Raw genomic sequence first — 24,058 nt, forward strand, 5'->3', positions numbered from 1 at the left:
TCTCAGAGCTGGATAGTGACAGATGGTGACGCGAGACTGGACGCGCACGTAGTTTATGTATCAGCCGATAGAGGACAAACTTTACAGAAGCTCTTCGCTGCAGAGTGAAAATCTCATTCTGGAAACATCCCCCAGGCTGTGGCTAGGCCATGTCTTCGCAATATCCTTTCTCTCAGGAGTGCTAGTCTTGCATGGTTCGCAGGAGAGCTTCTGTAAAGTTTGGAAGGTAGGAAATGAGGTACTGGCGGAAGTAAAGCTGTGAGGACGGGGGAGAGGGGGGGGGGGGGGTGAGTCGTGCTTGGGTAGCTCAGTTGGTACAGCACTTGCCCGCGAAAGGCAAAGGTCCCGAGTTCGAGTCTCGGTCCGGCACACAGTTTTAATCTCCAGGAAGTTTCACAGTAATAGAATTTTTTTTCATAAACTGTTCTAGTATTTATTATTATGTCTTTTGTGTATGTAAAATGTTATAAATGTGTTTTAGCAGTATGAATGATGCGTGAGTGTGATTTAAGGTTAATATGAAGATAATTGTTTAACGAGTTATGTAGTGGGATTTAGTGTGGGAACATTTCGAAGAAGTACGGATGAAAACAAAGGGGGTTTTTGTAGAATAGATTTTCAAAGTAAGTTTATGGTAAAGGTAAAGTTAATTCAGGTATAAATAACAATAGTAAATAACTTTATGCATAAACAAAACTTCAGCATATTAGATAATTACGTCGGTAAAAAGTGCAGTCGTTAGGTTTGCTATTTTGCGATTGGTTATTGATGAAAAGCGCGGACTCACGCGCGAGAATGTTGTTTTGCTATTGGCTGTTGAGTAAACTAACCAATGGTAAAGCAATATTCTTCGCGCGCCTTTCTCTGCTGGTCGAGAAGACTTAGAGTATTCTAGTTCGGACATGTGTAGTAGTAGTTCCGATGGAAATGATAAGTTGCCGGATCTAGCAGTGTTTCATACATCAAAAGTGTTGTAAAGTGACGGCATAATTATTCCGTCGGGTGTGTAGAAATTTTGGAATTTTTAAGTGAATTTTGTGACGAGAAAAGACATAAATACCGTGTGGCGTATTGAGCAGGTCGGTGGCTAAAAACTGTGACTGCATTACGTACCGACAGACTTAATATTTGGCGAGCATTCTCAGTGAAAAACATTCCGTATTTTTGTAGCTATTACGTTTTCGGGAAATGCAACACCATAAACTTGCTATGGCGAGGGAAAGGGTTTGCGCGTGACTGTGTTGAGACTAGCACTGGCTTGGCAGTGATACTTGTTCACCTACGTTTCAGAATATATTCATTAAGGACAAAATTTCCAACCTTTCATTTCGTGTCAAAACTTTCTCCCGAAACGTAGATTAGTGACTTTAATTGCAGGCTGATTCACGTCAAAGTACAGTAGGTTTCGCTCGGCTTCCCTATTGATGATCTACTGAGACAATTTTCACAGGTAGGTTCAGGCTCGTCGTAAAGGTACGGAAGGAACCGCGCCGCAGCACAGCGTACAAGACTGATCCGAGCAAATGACTTTCTCTCTTTGATCTACAGTCCAGGTTTTACGACGTCGATGCCACGTTCTACTTTGCGAGAATTTACATTGGTGATCTGTAGTTCTGGGATTTCAGTTCGCCCTGCTATTAGCAGCTTATGAAAGTCCATTCGCATTGCTTAGGTGCTGACAGGTTTCGCGAGTGTGACATTCATTTCTGCAGTGACTTTTTTACCTGTTGTCCTCTTATTTTTCGTCACAGTCGTCTCCAATGGTTGTCTATCACGATCAGTCAACACACTTTCGCCCGCGTTGTGACTTACCGGTAGATGCTTGTCCTCTTTGCCTGTATGCGGTGCAGATCCTCAGCACGGTGCCTCTTGAAACGCCAAACACTTCGGCTATCTTGGTTAAGGACGCAGTTTCCGTACGAGCGCCAACAATTTCCCCACTTTCCGATTCACATAGCTCCCACGTAATGGACTCACAACTACATGGAACACTGCTCTGAAGGAGACTGGCTTTTTCAACGTGTTGAGGTCTTGACCAACACTCACCGATAAAATCACACCTCGCCTGTCCTGCTAGATCACTGTATCTTACACACATAGCAAACGCCTAGTATTATTTCGAACAGTGAATAAGACTGTAAAAACAACATCCCCCGTAATTTGGTTTCTCCACGGATTTAGCTGTGTACGGTATACGTGAAGAAACGTACTAGTATCAAGACTAAAGTAAGTAGTAAATAGTTCAGCGTGATGTTTCGTGGGGGTGGGTGGTTGTTTGCCTGGTGAGCTTATTAGTTGTTCAACTTTACTCACAGAGGAAGTTAGCTGAGTAATGAAGGCTGAAACTCGGATCAGTTATCGGTCGGTGAAAAACAAATGTCTCGTGACGACCGACAGCACAAAAGCACATCATCAGATATCCCACATTAGGCAAAGGAAGCAATTAAAAATACATACAGGCGGCCTGCACGCCATAGTCGTTATGAAAACCACAATTTGATGACTCTCGTTTCAATCGAACTGATTGAAGTCAGATCGCTGTATCCGAATTCAAAACTAATTGCTTAGGAAGAATGCTTTCACATTAATTACAGCGACTGCGAATTATTAATATCAATAAATTCGAGAAATAGTGCACCCTCAACCAGTGTATTTGGGGCAGTGAAGCTGCAAATTTGTTGTTGCGAGTTGTTGTACTGCGAGAAAGATAAAATGACATGTATGTTGCTTGATGCATATCTCACCGTTTCCCCACACGCTACAGTTTAACTACCTCCCTTCACATATAGTTTCGAAACGTTTCATTAGCAAAAGTGGGTACTATGTCAAAGTGTTTTCTGTTGCGGCGTTTCCATTTAATCTGTTCCATTCGCCATGGTCACTCATCTCATCTGAGTGCCCTGCATGCTGCGGCGTACTTTAATCCATTAAAATCTCCTGATTACTAGTTTCTGAGAACTAAACCACAATCCACACTTACGAATTTGCACTCAATTTCCTGAAAAAACGACGTCAGTCAGGGTTTTAGTACTTCGAGTAAATATAATAGTGCGGGGTAATAGCTAAAGGTTTCGTCAACATGGAAGTGGCACTATAGGGAAGGAACATTGTCTCTACCAAACCGGTGAGGAAGGAAATCGGTTTTTACCGATTGAACGAATCTTATCAGCATTCACATAGAGCTAGAAAAATCCATGGAAGATTTAGGTCAGGATGACACTACATACCCTACAGCGCCACTCCTATTGAATACGAGTCCATTTTTTTAATCACTGCAGAATCTCACTCGTCATAAATGCTGCATATTGACAAATTTATGTGAAACGTGACATGCATATTACGGATAGTAAAATACGGAGAAATGTAAAGAGGCAGAATGCGGCGCTGCCGTCGCCAACGCCTATATAAGACAACAAGTGTCTGGCGTAGTTGTTAGATCGGTTACTGCTGTTACAGTTGTTGGTTATCAAGATTTAAGTGAATTTGAACGTGGTGTTACAGTCGGCGCACGAGCGATGGGAGGATTTCCCCGTGCGACCATTTCACGAGTGTACAGTGAATATCAGGAATCCGGTAAAACATCAAATCTCTGACATCGCTGCGGCCGGATAAAGATCCTGCAAGAACGGGACCAACGGCTACTGAAGAGAAACGTTCAACGCGACAGAAGTGCAACCATTCCCAAATTGCGGCAGATTTCAATGCTGGTCCATCACAAAGTGTACCCTTGACTGTACAACACAAAGCTTTACGCCTCGCCTGGGCCCGTCAACACCAATAGTGGACTGTTGATGACTGGAATCATGTTGCCTGGTCGGACGAGTCTAGTTTCACGTGGTATCGAGCGGACGGACATGTACGGCTATGGAGATAACCTCATGAATCCATGGACCCTGAATGTCAGCAGGGGACTGTTCAAGCTGTTGGAGGCTTTGTAATGGGGTGGGGCGTGTGCAGTTGGAGTGATATGGGACCCCTGATACGTCTAGATACGACTCTGACAGGTGACACGTACGTGGGCCTCCTATTTGATCACCTGTATCCCTTCATGTCCATTGTGCATTCCGACGGAGTTGGACAATTCAAGTACGACTGCGCGATACCTACACGTCCAGAATTGCTACAGAGTGGCTCCAGGAATACTTTTCTGAGTTAAAACACTTCCACTGGCCACTAAGCCTCGCGGGGTAGCCGCGCGGGCTGAAGCGCCTTGTCATGGTCCGTGCGGCTCCCCGCCGTCGGAGGTTCAAGTCCTCTCTCGGGCATGGGTGTGTGTGTTGTCCATAGCATAAGTTAGTTTAAGTTAGATTAAGTAGTGTGTAGGCTTAGGGACCGGTGACCTCAGCAGTTTGGTCCCATAACACTTTATCACAAATTTCCAAAAATTTTTACTGACCACTAAACTTCCCAGACATGAACATTAATGAGCGTATCTGGAATGTCTTGCAACGTGCTGTTCAGAAGAGACCTCTAACCCCTCGTACTGTTACGGATTTATGAACAGCCCTGCAGGATTAATGGTGTCAGTTCCCTCCAGCACTACTTCAGGCATTAGTCGAGTCCATGCCACTTCTACGTGCTCGCGGGGTCCCTACACGACATTAGGCAGGTGTACCAGGTACTTGGAGTATAAACGCTAGTGTATCGCAGATTATCGCTGGTCGCCAGCAGCAGTTGACATTACCTAAGTAAACCGGACAAAAAAATTTACCTTCTCCAAGAGTAATCACGCTAATGCCGTGTGACACCGCCTCTAGGTTTCATAATGATATTAATTTGGCGAAGAAGGGAGTCCACAAGTTTCTTCTTCAGGCAAGCCACGTTCGGATGAAGCGAAGGATCAGAAGCCGTTCAGTTACCAAATTACGGAAATGTTGGTTGCTAAGTTTCTCCCGCTGATACAGTTAGTTCCAAACATTTCCAGTGGGATTGAGATCGCTTGCTTAAGCGAGCCAGTCGAGAAACAGCAGGGTGCTATAGAGTTCGTAAAATAAGAAACAAAGTTTGGGGCGGCGGTAAAATTAGTGCTTTACTCTCTTTGTAATCTGAAATGTTTGCTAGTCTTATGCGACTTTTGGATACCACAGCCTTTTACAAGGGCGTGAAAACTATTTATGTGGACAGCCAGAAATCGATGGAGAACGTACTGTCCATAGTCTTCATTCCACTGGTCCACTTCTCAGCTCGACTACGCTGAAAAAAAAGGTTCTAATTCTCGAAGTATAATGCTAAGGTTTTAGGAACCACGACGACAAATAAAATTCTACTGTCGTTTAACGAAACTGTATTATCGTAAATATACATCGAAATAAGCAGGAATCAGTTGCATAAAAGAAATTTAATTTCTTAACCCGTTTCATGCGCTTAGCGCTCTTCTCAGAAGGCTGCGGTTCGTAGTGTCTGCACAGGCGCTATGTATCACATCCTTCTGAAGAAGGCCACTAAGTCCCTCAAACCGGTTCAGAAATTAAATTTCTTTCATGCAAGTGGTTGCTGATTACTTCTGTATGTACAACCACAGTTGCTGAATATAGATGAAACACTAAAATTATGATGAATGTTCACACCCTCAAGAGTAAGTATGAACATCATTTAAGCTTGTCTTAATGTTCTCAACAGTTCAGTGACGGTATCTATTCTTTGTTGCCACTTAGAAAAAGTTAATTGCTCACACAGAAACTGGAGAATAATCTTGGACACTTCCCACGGAGTTTTCTATAATATAACAGGCGGCACACAAAACGTAACATGGAGAACAAAACACGCGCTTTCCATATAAATTCATAGTCGAAGTAGGTTCTCTTTCACATCGTTTCCTCAATTTTTAGGAAAAATGAGTCGACCTGAACATAGTAATATCAGCCATTATTAACGCCATCCGAGGCTTGGACGGACGCGAACAGATTCACAGCGGAGTGTAGCGCGCTCTCGTTTGACTGACAGCGATCGAATCACCTCCCAGGTGCAGTCGTCTCGTTATATGTATTGCTCGCTGAGGACGGCGGAGGCAACACGTGCTCCAAAACTACTTCCAGCGGCGGCAGCAGTGTCCAGCCAGCACCGTTTACCACTAGTTAAAGACTGACAACGGTCACAATTTCTATAAGTACTCGGTATTTAGGTTTCAAACAATCTGTAGCCCGATAACTCTTAAATTTTGAGCTCCACTAGTTTCCAAAGGGAACCCATGGTAAATGGTAGTGTCTGAACTGCCTCTGTTTTAATTATTTACGTTTTTAAATTTTACAATAGCGAAACCTGGTATAGCTTCATTATTATATATAATAAATACAGTGCTGTCATCTTGGCTTTGTATCTTAATAACAAAGTTTAATTAATCCATCTCGCTTGATATAATTTAGATACGAAAACTGATTTTTCCTTAATAACTAAAAAAATAAGAGAGGTATCTTCATGGAAACTTCTACCATATGTTTTTATAATAAACTGAATCTACACTCCTGGAAATTGAAATAAGAACACCGTGAATTCATTGTCCCAGGAAGGGGAAACTTTATTGACACATTCCTGGGGTCAGATACATCACATGATCACACTGACAGAACCACAGGCACATAGACACAGGCAACAGAGCATGCACAATGTCGGCACTAGTACAGTGTATATCCACCTTTCGCAGCAATGCAGGCTGCTATTCTCCCATGGAGACGATCGTAGAGATGCTGGATGTAGTCCTGTGGAACGGCTTGCCATGCCATTTCCACCTGGCGCCTCAGTTGGGCCAGCGTTCGTGCTGGACGTGCAGACCGCGTGAGACGACGCTTCATCCAGTCCCAAACATGCTCAATGGGGGACAGATCCGGAGATCTTGCTGGCCAGGGTAGTTGACTTACACCTTCTAGAGCACGTTGGGTGGCACGGGATACATGCGGACGTGCATTGTCCTGTTGGAACAGCAAGTTCCCTTGCCGGTCTAGGAATGGTAGAACGATGGGTTCGATGACGGTTTGGATGTACCGTGCACTAGTCAGTGTCCCCTCGACGATCACCAGTGGTGTACGGCCAGTGTAGGAGATCGCTCCCCACACCATGATGCCGGGTGTTGGCCCTGTGTGCCTCGGTCGTATGCAGTCCTGATTGTGGCGCTCACCTGCACGGCGCCAAACACGCATACGACCATCATTGGCACCAAGGCAGAAGCGACTCTCATCGCTGAAGACGACACGTCTCCATTCGTCCCTCAGTTCACGCCTGTCGCGACACCACTGGAGGCGGGCTGCACGATGTTGGGGCGTGAGCGGAAGACGGCCTAACGGTGTGCGGGACCGTAGCCCAGCTTCATGGAGCGGTTGCGAATGGTCCTCGCCGATACCCCAGGAGCAACAGTGTCCCTAATTTGCTGGGAAGTGGCGGTGCGGTCCCCTACGGCACTGCGTAGGATCCTACGGTCTTGGCGTGCATCCGTGCGTCGCTGCGGTCCGGTCCCAGGTCGACGGGCACGTGCACCTTCCGCCGACCACTGGCGACAACATCGATGTACTGTGGAGACCTCACGCCCCACGTGTTGAGCAATTCGGCGGTACGTCCACCCGGCCTCCCGCATGCCCACTATACGCCCTCGCTCAAAGTCCGTCAACTGCACATACGGTTCACGTCCACGCTGTCGCGGCATGCTACCAGTGTTAAAGACTGCGATGGAGCTCCGTATGCCACGGCAAACTGGCTGACACTGACGGCGGCGGTGCACAAATGCTGCGCAGCTAGCGCCATTCGACGGCCAACACCGCGGTTCCTGGTGTGTCCGCTGTGCCGTGCGTGTGATCATTGCTTGTACAGCCCTCTCGCAGTGTCCGGAGCAAGTATGGTGGGTCTGACACACCGGTGTCAAGGTGTTCTTTTTTCCATTTCCAGGAGTGTAATTCCAGAAGTTGAACTTATATATTGTGTGCCTCTTGGCATTTTACAAAAAGGGGATTTTTGAAGTAAACAATTAATGAACATTGTTGAGATTCGCAATATTTAACCTTTTCAAAGTCTTTCATATTCTTACCAAGTTTTGAAACAATATTTAAACATTTTATTTTATATAAGTATACGGTCCAACCTCTTTGTTAGTAGCGCACAGCATGCATCAAGCGCTCTGTCGGACTGAACTCGGCTGAGCGGCTAGGAAAAATCAATACTTTACTCGCTTCCCTACCAACCACACACGCAGCCATGTGAATACGGCTGTTGACATCGTGAGGGAACGGAGGGCCTACAGCGTACTCATTACGAAAATGTGGAGCAAATGGCTGTGTTTTGGTCACTGAGCATCCTAAAATAAACATCGTTGTTCACGTTCACGGTAACCTGAATGTATAGGTGCAAATAATGTCAAAACAGCAGAGAACCACATCCAGGCTCAGCTTCACCCTCCTCATGAGTGGCTCAAACGCCTCACTGGGCTGTCGATGCCTCGTATAGTTTTATAACGGCGACTCGTCGGACTGCACTGTACATGCAGGTCTATGCGCCGCTGTGAGCAGCGGCCTTGTGCGTGAGCCCGACTCCAAATCTCCATTGCCTGCGGTTCCCCACACAGTGTTCGAGTGGAATGGTCCTGCATTCACTAACAGCAGTACTTCCTGTCGGCTCCGAGACCGATTATCATCGACAAAACCAGACACTCATTAACAATCCATGTCGGTTATTATCTTTTTGCGACCTACACCATGTTAAGCGGCCGTGAGTGCTACACCATCGCTTGTACCACATTGATACACCACCATATCGCGCATGTGGCCATGGGAATGTCCAAAAACCAAAGACCATTTACGCCTAAATTCTCTAAAGTCTCAAGTCGACCCATCTTTTCGCGCTAAGTTCATGTAATTGAGTGACACGTAATACCATTTCATTGCTATCACTTACGTCGCGGGCACAAGCTGCTTCTTTGGGATATCAAATGTTATCTCCCCTCATCCTCTTGCCATTTTTCAGAAATGGAATCAGTTACTTCTTCCTCTTTCCTCGGAAGAAGCGAAAGGGAAGTCATATATATGATTGGCTGCGAGACCCCGACATGCGGGTTCAGTCTCCTGAGTTCGAAAGGTGTTTTTTGTCCTTTACACCCGTAGGAACCTTTCCTTCGGGAGGTGAGGGGCTTTATCTGTTGTTTGGTTGTAACATTTAACAGTATACGATTGAGATGAGTATGTGTAATGTGGTGTCATGTACACTGTCCAGTCAAATTAATGTGGCCACATGTCAAAAGTCTGAGTAATCACCTTTTGTAGTGCTGTCATGCTGGAAGAGAATCAGCGAGATTCTGGAAGGTACCGACGGAGATGTGGAGCGATGCTGATTCTATTGCCGTGACCAGGAACGCTAGGTTTTTAGGTTGAGGATCCATGGGTGCGAATAGCCTTATCGACCTTGTCCCACAGAATCTCATATGGATTTACATCCTTTGGTGATTACGTGAGTGCGGTAAACTTGTGGTGGTTTTCAAACTACACACGTACACTGTGAGCTGTGTGAGACGTTACACGCTCCTGCTGGTAGATGCCATCACGCTGAGGAGAAAACAAAGTGCGTGTAGGGTTAGACATGATCAACTAAGATAGATGCATATTTGACATGAACCACTGTGCCTTCCGGAATGATGAGGTGACACAGGGAATGCCACGAAAATATTCCGCAAACCATAACGCTCTCTCCTCCCCCGGACCCTTCGACAATATTGCCTGTTCGATGGTGCATAAAACGTGATTAATCTGAAAAGGCAACCTATCGTCACTGAGTGCACATTCAGTTGCGCTATTAGCGTGTAAGTGGCAGCCTTCGTCGCCGGTGAACAGCAGTCAGCATTGGTGTACGAAGAAGGCGCCTACTGCGGAGGCCCGTTAGCAGCAACGTTTGCTGAACGGTCCTTGAATAGACGCTGTTGGTAGCCCTTGGTTCATCTGGGTGGTCAGATGCTCAACAGTTGCTCGCCTATTCTACCGTACACGTCTCCGCAGCTTTCGTCGACACCTGTCATCTATGGCCCATGATGCATAACACTTGCCTAGGGGCTGGTTTTGGATAGCGTCATTTTGCCATGCATGGTATATGAGCCGTGGAAAAAATTGCTGTTTTGAAGAGCGCGCCACAGCGCGTTGTGTAAAGGAGTCACCCTCCGTTTCTGGCGGTGGCGCCGCTGTGGCAATTGCAGCTTTGGTATCTCCCTCTGGGGGAAAATGGGAAAGTTGCCTGTTCACGAGCATTTAAGGGGCGCTATAAGCTCACCAGTCGTCCACCTTCTCCAGTTTGCCGATGACACCGCCTTCCTTGCCCCCACACTACAGCGCTCCCAACACCTTCTCCAATCCCATCTTGACTGGTTCACCACTTGGTGCAACCAGTGATTGCTCAAGGTCAATCCCTCCAAAACCCAGGTGATCATTGTAGGCAATACCACCCCTTCCTTCCGCCTCCTTGATTTCTATATCACCATCTATGGCCGTCCTATCGCCCTCACTCCCACCCTTAAGTACCTTGGCGTCACCCTCGACCGTCGCCTCTCCTGGACTCCCCACCTCCGGACAATCCAAGCCAAGGCACGCTCCCGACTCAGTCTCCTCAAGCTCCTCTCCGCCCGTACGTGGGGTCTGGACCCCTCCACCATCCTCCACACCTCATCCGCCCTATCCTTTGTTATGCCCATCTGGCTTGGATCTCCGCCCCCCTACCTTTTATAAATCCCTCCAAATCCTTGAACGCCATGCTCTCCGCCTTGCCTATCGCATCCGTCTCCCCTCCCCCATGCAGATCCTATATGATCTCATCCCCTTCCCCCACCTACTCCTTTTCCTTGCAAGGATACGGATCCTGTACACCTCCTGTAAACTCGATCCTCCTCACCCGCTAGTCTCCCCGATCCTCTCCCACCCCCGCCCGCTGCCGCGCCTGTATTCCCACGTCCCACCCGGTCTCCATCTCTCCACCCTCCTTACCCTCTCCCAAGGTGGTTTCTGTCAGCTCCCCCTCCCTGATGATGTCCTCCTCCCCTCCATCTACCCCTCCTATCAACTTTGACCTTGCCCCACCCCCAACTTCCGGTGTCCTTACCTTTAGGCACCCTCCTCCCATCCCTTCCCTTCTCTTTCCTTTTCCCCCGTCCCCTCCCTCCACCCCTCTTCCCCCGTGCTTCCCCTCCCACTTCCTCCCTCCCCCTATCTCCCCTGCCCATGGCATCTCTGCTCTCCCCTCTCCCTCTCCCCCCCCCCCCCATCCTCTCTTGGCAGGTCCCCAGACTCGCACCCGCTCAGTGAACATTCGCGCGCCGGAGATCATCGCCATCTGTGTCTCTTGTGTATAGCGTCGTTTTGTGTTTGTTAGTGTCCGCCGTCAAGCTTCTACGTTCACTTGTGCCGTCGGATTCACCAGTGTTCTGTGCGCCGTGTCAACGTGTTTTCAGTGTCGTTATCGTCGAGGGGCATGAAAGGGAAGCAGTGGTTAGGAAAGGAGTGAGACAGGGTTGTAGCCTCTCCCCGATGTTATTCAATCTGTATATTGAGCAAGCAGTAAAGGAAACAAAAGAAAAATTCGGAGTAGGTATTAAAAATCATGGAGAAGAAGTAAAATCTTTGAGGTTCGCCGATGACATTGTAATTCTGTCAGAGACAGCAAAGGACTTGGAAGAGCAGTTGAACGGAATGGACAGTGTCTTGAAAGGAGGATATAAGATGAACATCAACAAAAGCAAAACGAGGATAATGGAATGTAGTCAAATTAAATCGGGTGATGCTGAGGGGATTAGATTAGGAAATGAGACACTTAAAGTAGTAAAGGAGTTTTGCTATTTGGGGAGCAAAATAACTGATGATGGTCGAAGTAGAGAGGATATAAAATGTAGACTGGCAATGGCAAGGAAATCGTTTCTGAAGAAGAGAAATTTGTTAACATCGAGTATAGATTTAAGTGTCAGGAAGTCGTTTCTGAAAGTATTTGTATGGAGTGTAGCCATGTATGGAAGTGAAACATGGACGATAACCAGTTTGGACAAGAAGAGAATAGAAGCTTTCGAAATGTGGTGCTACAGAAGAATGCTGAAGATAAGGTGGGTAGATCACGTAACTAATGAGGAGGTATTGAATAGGATTGGGGAGAAGAGAAGTTTGTGGCACAACTTGACTAGAAGAAGGGATCGGTTGGTAGGACATGTTTTGAGGCATCAAGGGATCACAAATTTAGCATTGGAGGGCAGCGTGGAGGGTAAAAATCGTAGAGGGAGACCAAGAGATGAATACACTAAGCAGATTCAGAAGGATGTAGGTTGCAGTAGGTACTGGGAGATGAAGAAGCTTGCACAGGATAGAGTAGCATGGAGAGCTGCATCAAACCAGTCTCAGGACTGAAGACCGCAACAAACAACAACATCGTCGAGTGTGAACGGCTTCGTGTTTTTTGTGTATCTGTGACCACTCTTTCTTCCACGTCACTTTGTTCATACTGATTCTCCATTCTGTGTTCTGTTATTGTCAACACTATGGCTGAAGAGCGGCGTAGCATGCCGCTGACAGCCTACCTGTTGTTTAGGTATTAAAATAACAATAAAGGAAAAAAAACTCGCCAGTCGGTCAGTTGGTCAGCTGGGTCAGTGTGGGGCAGTCAGTGTCTGCCTGTCGTCCAGAGTGCTAGCATCTGTTAGGCCGCCAGTCTGCTCGAGTTTGTTCAGGCAATGGTCATTGGCGGTTGGATCGATCGGTTGGTCTGTCGCGCACTTGGATACAAGACGACTTGTCCGTCGTGAGCGTCGGCGCATGTGTGGTCGCCACGTGAGTCCAGTGGGCCGCGCCGTATAGCGAGGGGTAGTGGCTTCGCGGCCGACACGAGAGCAACAGGAGTCAACCCACGACATCGGTCTGGCCGGTGCGAGCTGCGACGCCGTGGGACGGGAGATCGGCGCGCCTTCCTGCGTCCGTTGAAGCGGCTGGCAGCGGATGGTTCGGGATAGCGTTTTGGGGGATGCTGCGCCAGGTCTTCGCCAGACATCGCAGTTTATTAGAAGTTAAGTGATTCGTGATATGTTGTTTCCTTTACTTGTTAAATTCTATTTGTTTTCTTGGTCAGTCTCTCGTCTCCAGCTTGCTGGTCTGTCTCCCGTCCGCATTTGTTAGGCAGTTAGTGTCTGTCTGTCTGTCGGTCGGTCTGCAGTACGTTAATAGCTGCCTCTGTCATGTTTGTCGGATTCGGTGTTAATGATTTTATTGCTTGACGTGTAACGGCCGAATTTCTGAAATATGTTTTTATCTTGGCTATCATCTTGAGAGGCGGCATATGTGTAATGTAGAGCTTGTTTGGTTAACTTTGTATATTTTATTTTATACTGCATTTCATGGGTTTTTATTTAAATGGTTATTTTAGTATATAAAGTTGCCACCCTTCCACTGTAAGAAATTTTTTTTTTTTTTTTAAATCAAGTTGCACCCTCGGTGGCAAGTTAATCTTCTAATGTTAGTCTTTGTACCCTTTCCATCCCTCCTACGGTGTCCATAGTTTATATGCTTGTGTGAGTTGTGAAAAATTTTAGTAAAGTAATCTGGTGTGTTGCAGATTTGCACCAGAGTAGCCTTTCAGAGGTTGTTGTGAGTGTTCGTGACTACGGCCATATCAAAAGGGAGTGGCAAGGTTCTCAGCCTGAAAGCTCATACTGTCAAAAATTTGTTCTTTCTGCCTCTGAATAAATTGTAACTTGATGTTTAGAGGGTGCTTTCTCATTATAATTTTAAATCTGTTTCAAAAGAAAAAAGGGCTTTTAGGAATAAAATTTGCAATTTTTGAAAGAAATTTGATTTGTTTTCATCAGTTACTCACTGGCAACTACTTCCACGCTCAGATAGTGTGATTAAATGTGTCAATGTTCTTGATGAATCGCTAGTAAATAAGGTAAATTCTTAAGAAAAAGTTTTGAACATGAATTTACGGTTCGGTATACTTTAACGTTTGTGGCACGCGAACAGTGTACAAAGTTAGCCGTTTCGGAAATACTTCCACCCTTAATCCGAAAGTCAATGATCATGCAGTTTTGCACGCGAGATAGATCACTCTCTCCCGCATTACGAGAACGACTGCACTATTCCCTGCGTCTCGCCCGAAACGCTTTATATACCCTCCACTGTTAATGCTTCCATATTTGTCTGAGGGTGGTTATAGCACGTTGACGGCGAACATAGGCGGGGGTCATATTAATGTGACTTGACCGTGTATTTGCTCTGCGATGGTGAGAGAAGAGAAACAGTGAAATGCTCTGTCGACACATATCCTACTCCTCTCCACTAACAGCAAGGGAGCCGCCGAGCTTAGTGTCAATATCAACAATGTCGGATGGCCTCACTTTTGAAACGCTGAGGAGAGGCTTGAAATGTAATCCAGGCGATTGGCGCAAAGTATGGTGATCAGGGACTTTGCGTACCGCCCCCTCATCTTCCCTCTGTCGTAAAGGCAAATGGAAGACTGTCAAAAGCGCGTGACATACCCGACGTACTGGCCACACCCGACGTTGCTTAACTTCGGTGGTCTTGCGGAAACCGGAATATCGACTATCGCACCGACCACTGACTGGTTGGATGAAGAAACACTTGCAAAGGGGTGGAGGAGCGGCTCATAACAAGCATTGTAACCCAAGTCCGCGTCCCTTAGCGTTCAGCACTAGCGGTCATTTATCAGCGCCGCACACCGCCGGAAAGGTAGGCGTACGGCCTGGCATCCAAGTCGACATGGTATCAAGTCTACAGTGCAACGCCTTCAATTTGTTTGTGACATCAAAGTTAAAAAGAGGTGGGATTCACGTTACATTACCTTTATTTGCAAATATTTACAAAAATTGCTCGAAATTACGCCCTCCTGCTTGAATGTACGCGGTGCAAGAAATCCTGAGAGTTTATCGCACTTTTTCGAACACCACTGGCAAAGTGCAGATTGCATGAGGCTTCCATCATTCGCGCTATCAGCTCTTCATCCGTCTCCATAGTGCGTGCCTGCCCTTTCCTCCCACTAAAAGCACTCCTTTTTCCGTTCACGCACAGTACCAGGCCCAAGAGTATCCTCGCTTGTTGACCAATGAATCAGGGTGAAGCAGACTGTGCAGGTGCACAGGTGCCGCCCTCTGTGATACATGGTATCAAACAGGCGTTTGCACTGCCAAATGCAATTCGTTCCTGTCCCAGAAGATGCCGGAAGAAATTCCGTGGTGTCGTCCTGCCTGGAATACCTGCTACCATTTCGACCTGGATGCAGGGTTGTCTGCCTATCTTCCAGGCGGCACGCGAAAATTTGCTTCTTATGAGCAATTCTATTAGACCTCTCACTTTTTACACTCAATTTAGAGACACATACTATAAAACTTCATGACTACCTCTCGTGCAGGGTCCATCTGCAGTGCTCGTAAGCAATAGAAGACACACATTAGCCACATTCAGATAAGTCCTGCACAGGGAACTTGGATGACCCACATGGTTAAGGTGATTGCTCTCCGTAAACAGGAGACCCTGGTTTGAAGGCTCGTCTGAATATCAACAAATACTGTTCAACCCCGAGCTGAGGAAGCTACTGTCTTCTGAGTATCATGAACCAAAAGAGCAAGCTGGGTTTCAAAAGATCGGTGCTCTCGGAAACAGTGTTGATTCCTATGGAGGAGCTGTTCAGTTTCCACGAAGGTCATCACTGCTAAGCGCAATATACAGGCAGATTCCGCTACGCAGTTCACCTCAAATATTTTCAGAAATTGAAATCCAATAAAAAAAAAAGAAAGAACTACAGATGTGCTCTTCACTTCGCATAATTTCCTCTATGGATTGTTTATAATTTTTTTACTACAATCCCTATTACATGGTAATGGCATTTACTCCATATGTTACTGCAAAGGCAGTTCACAGTATTTCATTAACAATTAAAGACTGGAATAAATAAACGCTCACATCCCTGCACACAGAGACGGGTCGAGGAGGAGGAAGAGGAGAAACTGGTGGACTTGTAGAAGGGGGAGGAGGGTGAGATGTGCGCAGTGTATGTGGGTTGAACGCATACGTGGGTGAAGTAGTGAGGAAGAGTATAGTACACACAGGGTGCTCGGAAATTCTTGTTACAAGCTCTTAGGATTTGTAGAGGGGTGTGAGTACATAATATTTGTTATAGAAATCCGTGTCCGGAAACGTACCGTTTCTGTGCTACAGCCGTTTGAAAACGTGTTTGTTAGGTAGATATGCAGCAGGGTAGTAATGGAGGGTGGGGGGGGGGGGGGGAGGGTGTTAGTTGGATCAGCTGAAATCATTTAACGCCTATCCTTCTCTGTGACCTCGTTCGAGTCGCATTCACCTGTCCGTGAGTGTTAGAGCAACATTTCTGAGGATACCAACATAATCCTTCTGAACGGCGAAGCTCATCGCCTTTATCAAGACTCTTCTCCACAACGTCCGACTCAATTGCATATCCTTTTCACCACAATTACGCATCAGCTTTGGGACAGAGTACCTTCACCGTCAGCAGGCGTGACTGTGGTGCTCCAAGGAAATGGCGCACACTGGAATTGGAAGAGGTCGTACTGCATCACGTTGAAGAGAACCAGTCAACGAGTGCACGATCAGTTTTTTTGCTATTAATGAACAGAACTATAAAACAAGTGATGTGCTGGGTAACGCCTGATCTGTTGTTTGTAAAAGTGTCGTCTTAAAAATGTTTTCAAATGGTTGTAGCGTGTAAACGGTACGTTGCCTGATAGGGGTTCCAGTTTAAAATATTACGCACCCACTCTCCTCTACAAGACCTAGAGGTTTATCGTGGGAATTTCCGAACACCCAGTATGTACGTACGTATGCGCACAATCGTGTGTGTGTGTGTGTGTGTGTGTGTGTGTGTGTGTGTGTGTGTGTGTGTGTGTGTGTGAGGGGGGGAGGGAGGGAGAGAGAGAGAGAGAGAGAGAGAGAGAGAGAGGGAGAGAGAGAGAGAGAATATTTTTGACAGAAACGCCACTAATGTCCTCTGTAATTTCCTCAGTTGAGCGATTTAAGCAGTTTTGCAGTTCAGCTCTCACTCATTTCAATATCTGTGGTTTTCGCATCCGAGGATCGGTCGAACGTAGGAATTTCCTCAAGAACTTCAGTGAAGGCTTTAGAAATACAGAATTTAGTATCTCGGTCATAATTCTGTCGTTATCCGTTCGGTGCCGTCATGGTGAACGAGCATTTTGCAGTCGACGTGTTCCATTATCTGGTTTCGAGAAGGAGCTTTTTCACATTCTGGAGGTACAATCTAGCTTTTAAATTCATTAAAATGTTCTTGCGTAACTGTTATTATGCCATTTTAGTCACCCTTCAGCTTTCGTGCGTCAGTAATGGTAGAGCTCCGCTTTAATCTGCAATGCAATGTCATCCAACTGCAGAGTCACTATTGGCAGAGGCGTTTAACTTACGACTATTTCATTTCATATCATTGTATTTTATTGATTTCATCCTCACTGATTCCTCTCGTTTCATTTAACGTAGTAAAAATCATTATGTACTGAAAAGTATCAATATAATGCTTACTAATTTCCAACACGGTGGAGTCATTGCAGGGCAGCCACTTCTGCTAATCCCTCAACGAAAAACAGGCTAAACTTACATATTTCACGTGTTTCTTTTACTCGATGACTAGTTTCGGACCAGGGCCCATTTTCAAATCACCGTGCCAGATAGTGAAAACCGTATTTCTAGAAATACAAACCATGTTAAAACATAGTCATATGAATAGTTACAGCCCATACAGATAACTCTGTATGCGCTGTAATTGTTCATTTGCACTTCATAATATCAATATATTTGACATAGTTTTGTATTTTTGGAAATACCGGTTTGACTATCTGGCATTTTGATTTGAAAATGGGTCCTGGCCCGAAACATGTCATCGAGTAAATAAAACACGTGAAATATGTAAGTTTAGCTGGTTTTTTGTTATACTGAATACGATAATTTTTCAAGCTGTATTTCACAGCCTCGTCACAATGAACGAAGTTGTTAATATAGAAGATAATTTTGTTTGTGCTGTTAGTTTCTGCCAATGACTATCAGCTAACTCACCTGCGGAGACAAAAAAAACAACATCGTGAAAGATTATACCACTAGTCCTAAGAGGAATGATGTACAAACAGACGTAAAAGAATCTACAAACATCTCAAACAACAACATGTAGTAGTAGCAAATATATAGAGTCATGATTTTCCTTCCTATCAGACAGTGTACGGTCCAGGTTTGTACTCTAAATTTTAAAAAAGGAATAATACCCTGCCAAAGCTATTACTTGCACGTGTAATTTTCCATTGCCGTACAATGCATATGGTCAAATCGTGTTATTTAATCCTTATTTTTCAAAATAACTTGCTGCAGTGCTGCCAATCCGAGGAATCACTCACCTGCGTGGACACGTCTACCTGGGTCGTCTGCGGACCCCTGCCGCCGGCACCTGCAACACAAACAGCAGAGCATCAGTCTAGAGTCCGCACTCCAGTATAGAGGAAGCTATAGAGAGAGGCACGAGAGTACTAAAGCGATGTTGTTATAGCTTTGATGTACGAGTCACGTGTTGCTCGCTTGAGGTGCATCAGCAAAAGCTCATCACAAATGAGCCCTTCAAAATGAGAACTGTTTTGATATTTTATTCCCCACAATACATCACTGAGTAGTAGTGTAGAGGCACAGAAATCCAACACGTTATATCTTCCACTAACGTTAGGTTGCTACTCCAGGGCTTTCTTAAAGGGTGGTGGGCCATGCATTTAATTCAGAGAAATGGACAGTTTAAAGCCTTTCATGGTATTTTTACAAACAATTGTTGTGAAATGTACAAAAAAATCAAAAAAATCAGGTACGTCGTAGCGGCAGACATGTGAAAAAATAATCATTTAATTTGGATACTGATTAACATGGTAATTTGTTAATTTACTCAAAATGATGCCCAAAGTTCTGGACTGAAAAGACTGTAAAAAAATACGTAACTTCACATGGAGACTAGCACATTAACATAAACATGATGTATGAAATCGGTAGCATCTTACTGACTGAACAGACAGTTTTAGAATATCATAAGGGATCCGAAACAACAAGGACAACAAAGAAATCAATATCAGTAAGGATTAGCCGAGCGGTCTAAGGCGCTGCAGTCATGGCCTGCGAGGCTGGTCCCGGCGGACGTTCGAGTCCTCCCTCGGGCATGGGTGTGTGTGTTTGTCCTTAGCATAATTTAAGTTGTGTGTAAGCTTAGGGACTGATAACCTTAGCAGTTAAGTCCCATAAGATTTCACACACATTTGAACATTTGAATATCAGTAAAGCCTATGTCGTTAACAATATAAACGGTGACTTTTTCCACTGTGTACAAACTCTAGGGATTGATCGATGAGAGGGTACGGAACAAAAACGGTTTAATGAACCTATGTCCGGAAATGCGTGGTTTCCATGCTAGGGACCATTTAATCAATCATACATTGTTACAGAGACTGCGGTCTAATACGTGCTGTACCATGCAGCCAAAGTTACAGTATGTGTTGAGAATGGTTTCCATATGCTTCAACGCATCCGTGTACGCTCCGTACATGTTCTGTCTCACACATTCACATCGCTCAGGCTGCATTCGAACATTGTCAAAAGCAGCATGAATACGCTTCTCAACATCTGGAATGCGCTCTGCACACACGATACTTTTAAGATGGCCCCATAACCAGAAAATGTACGGCTTGAGATCCGGTTAACGAGCAGGTCACGCAACTGGACTACCTAGTCTGGTCCACCAAGCAGAAAAGACACGATTGAGATACGTCTGGACGTTAACGGCGAAGTGGGCTGGAGCACCATTGTGTAGCAGCTACATGGCCCTTCGAATCATCAGTGGCACTTCTTCCAGCATGAGAGGAAAAAATCACCCGCAAGAAAGGCCGACAGTTCTGGCCTGTTACGCAACGTAGAAGGAAGACTAGTCTCAAAATATGGTCGCCAATTATCCCGGCCCACACATTCCGGCTGCACCGATGCTAATGATACCATGGGGGTTCTGAATACTATCCCACAGATTACTGTTATGAATGTTGAAGATACCACTCCGCGTAAAGGTGGCAGGGTCTGTGAATAGGATGGATGACACAAACCCGGGATCGTGGTTGCCTGGAGAAGAAACCAGTGACAAAATTGTTCCCGACGTGGAAATTATTCGCTAGTAAGCGCTGCACACACTGTAAGTGATAAGGTAGAAACAATTGTCATGGAGAATATTCCACACGGTCGTCTGGCTTACCCTCTACTGGGGGGCCAACTGCCTGGTACTGACACGGTGGTCGCCTTCCAAAGTGTCAACATTTTCCCCAAGTCTGGTGTCCGAACATCTGATTTCCTGCTTCCTTAAACGACCCTGTCTCAGACAAACGGCGAAACACTGTTGCAAACATTGAATGCTGTGGCTGTTGTCGGTGGGGACAGGTCTCTTGATACAATCTTGCCGCTCGCCGCCCGTTGCCATTTGCCTTTCCGTAAGTAAACACTATGTCGGCAAGCTCTCAATCCGAATACGGAACTATTTATTGTGTACAACGCTGTCTCATATCCACTACAAGGTGAGGCAGCAAGAGAAGTGAACTGGACACAACGTAACTAATTACTTTGGCAGGAGAGGGCGCTAGGGCAGGACATATTAGGAACAGTTCCACTCTCTAGGAGGAAAACATTCATGCTATAACTGTGGCTGCACAGGACAGCGCGTAGTAGACTGCAGTCTCTGTAACAAAGTATCATTGAATAAATGGTCTCTAGCATGGAAACCATGCATTTTCGGACATAAATTCATTAGGCTTTTTTGTTCCGTATCCCCTCATCGATCAGACACTAGAGTTTGTACACGATGGAAAAAAATCGTCCTATATAAAGGGAAAGCAGTGATATGAAGAATACTGGGTCTCTTAGGCAATATTTTCCCAATATCGAAGTTAAAAGTACGTATGAAAAATTATTCCATACTGTTGACTTAAATTTTTTAAATATAAGAAGCACGAAAATAGCAAACGTAGCCTGTGGCGAAGTGAATATAGGAAACGCGGATAAAGTCCTGCCACACCCATAAATATCTTGTTTCCATTGAAATGAGCCGTATACAGCAGAAGGTCCTAATATTTTTATCGATGATTACAAATCTATGTAGAAGAAGGAACAACTTGCTACCTAAAATTCAAAGTATAGGTGCTAATTCATCTACTGAAAATGGGATTCAAAAGCCTGACTGTCAGCGCTCATTCGTACAGAATTCTTTCTTCATTCATGAAAATTCCATGTTGTTTGGGAACATGAGGGCCATGAATGCTGCAAATGGTCTCCAGGTAGTTGAACATAACCATTTCCTGTCAGTGGTCGGTTCAGTTGCATACGAGGACCCACTCCATTCCATGTAAACACCGCCCAAACCATTATGGAGCTACCAACATTTTCCACAGTGCCTTGCAAACCTGGGTCCATTGTTTCGTGGGTTCTGGGTCACACTCAAACCCTACCATAAGTCTTACGAACTGGAATCGGCACTCATCTGACCTAGGCCACGGTTTTCCAGTCTAGGTAAACCGATGTAGACACGAGCCCAGGAAAGGCGCTGCAGGGAGGGAGGTGAGGGTCACTCTGCAGTGCCTGCTTTCTGTGAAACGAGATTGGGACGGCATGTCACAAGGCTTTTACTTCAACCTTCATTGGGCTAATGTTTCATAGTGCCTCTCACACGTTGCAGAGACGTAAACAACGGTACCTCCTCAAAGAAGTTGCATCCTGATCGAACTTCGGCATAAAAGGAAAGCAAAAGCTTAAAGGAGAATGCTATTGGAAGTTTTAAAGGCAGGATCTGTATAGAAAGCAAAGAATCTTATTTTTTGTGACTTGGAAGTACATGGCAGTCCTCTCACTCGAGGCGGGTTGGATAGAGGAGCAAATTACCTTCACACTGTACCTTGTTTCGTTCACCTATGAGCTTCTGTATAGTTTATATCATTGTTTTAGTCTACCCCTGTCCATAGGGTCGATCGAAGCTTAAAAATACAACATTCTATCGAACAGTGTACGACCATCAAATTTTGTGAGAGCCTCGGAAAATCGCCTATGGAGATGCAGGCCATGATCCAACGGGCAGCTCTGTTTCGTGCATTTGTGGACGATGGACTTGCAGTCAGGTCCGTGGTTCGTGACTGTCAGTTCCACTGGGAGCCACTACCTGCTTACCCAAGCCCCTACCAGCCAGCCAACACATCGCCATTGTAAGTAGGGTCCGCCAAGCAGTCGCTGGTACGTACGTACAGTTAGAGGGTCACCGTTATGGCTGGCCGTTGACCAACGAGTCGGGTTGTGAATGGGCGCCTTTAGACCCCTGTGGGATGGTTTTCCTTCTTCGCGAACTTTGCCACCTTTCCTTCACTCCACCTCATATAAGAAAACGGTGAGCTCTCGTTCGGTTAGAGAGAAGAATGTAGAAGAATGAGTCTCTCCCCATACGTGATCTAATCCGGCAACGTTCTGCAGTACAACTGAAATCATTGTTACCCTCCACAGCTAGGGATTGACAGAGTCTCCAATCTGTGACTGTAGTGATGCCACATACCGTTCAGTACTGCTCTTTATGTGCTTTCATCAGGTTCCTGGGGAGTCTACATGAGGCCAACTCCAAACCAGTTGAGTAGCTGGAATATCTGGACATGGATCTTTGTTTTCCCTTTGTTTAATTTATTGCTCGTTTATAATTATTTTATTTTCATTTGTTTATATAATTATGATTTCCCCAAAGCCTTACACACTAAATAATGTTAGCATATGTCAGGAACACAAATAGATTCTGGTGGCCATTTTGTCCGTCACGTATCATTACAACGTTAGTTATTTACATACAAGGTAATTCAGCTGCCCTTACTCATGGGTTTCATGCAACCCACATTTTCAAATACCATATGGAAGACATTCATATTCTCGCACTCGCTACGTGCAAACTGTTAGTCATAGAGAAAAAATGAACAGGACATTTTTGTTGGGTATTTAATGTAGTTAAATTTTGTACTGGAATACGCTATCGCTAGAGGCCGAACTTTTAAATTATTAAAAAAAAAGGGAAAAGTGACTTTCAAACGCATTTTTCTTTAATAGCTCGAAAAGCGTGGCCTCCAACAAAAATGTATCCCAGTACAAAATTTAACTTCATTAAATTTCCTATAGAAAGTTTTTATCCACTTTTTTTTTGTAGGGCTCATAGTTTAGATGCAGAGAGCAAGAAAATATGAAAAGGTCGCGTGTGGGTTTTGAAGCGTTGCGGCTCACGTAAGACCTATCGGTAGCGTCAGCTGAATCACCCATATATGTTAGAGGGTGACAGGTACACGATCTTTCATTACAGATACTTTTGGTCAGTCCCCGAATTTATCACCTTCCTAATTAGATGTTTCCATAGCCATTGCTTTAGGCCACTTTGCACTATAAAATAAAATAAATCACACATTTTCATCGATGATGACCCAACTGAGAATAACCGATTCTTAATTTTGTTTACATTTTAACGCTCAGCGTAATTATCGCAATGTACTGAGTGAAGGAGGGGAAGTGATATCGAAAAGATGGATGGGGGGAGGGCAGTAAGATATAGTGGTGCCATTGGGACAACGATATAATCTGTTCGTTGGTGCCAGAACTGACTCTGTAACGTGTCCGGCCTAACGCGCCATCTGGTGCTCAATTTTGTGCCCCCTCCCCCCCTCCCCCCCCCCCCCGCGCCGCTCCTCCCTGCCATCAGGCGCTGCTATGACGTACTACTTACAGAGGTCCTATTCTCCAGATCGAAATGTTACCGCAGTTACGCAATACCGACGTACATCCACTCGCTCCATGCATTTCAAAAGAGAAACTACACTGGAGCGCCAAAGAAATTGGTATAGGCATGCGTATTCAAAAACAGAGATATGTCAGCTGGCAGAATACGGCGCTGCGGACTGCAACGCCTATATAGGACAACAAGTGTCTGGCGCAGTTGTTAGATCGGCTATTGCTGCTGCAATGGAAGGTTATCAAGATTTAAGTGAGTTTGTACGTGGTGTTAT

Source organism: Schistocerca piceifrons, chromosome 2, assembly GCF_021461385.2.
Source record: "Schistocerca piceifrons isolate TAMUIC-IGC-003096 chromosome 2, iqSchPice1.1, whole genome shotgun sequence".
Lineage (NCBI taxonomy): Eukaryota > Metazoa > Arthropoda > Insecta > Orthoptera > Acrididae > Schistocerca > Schistocerca piceifrons.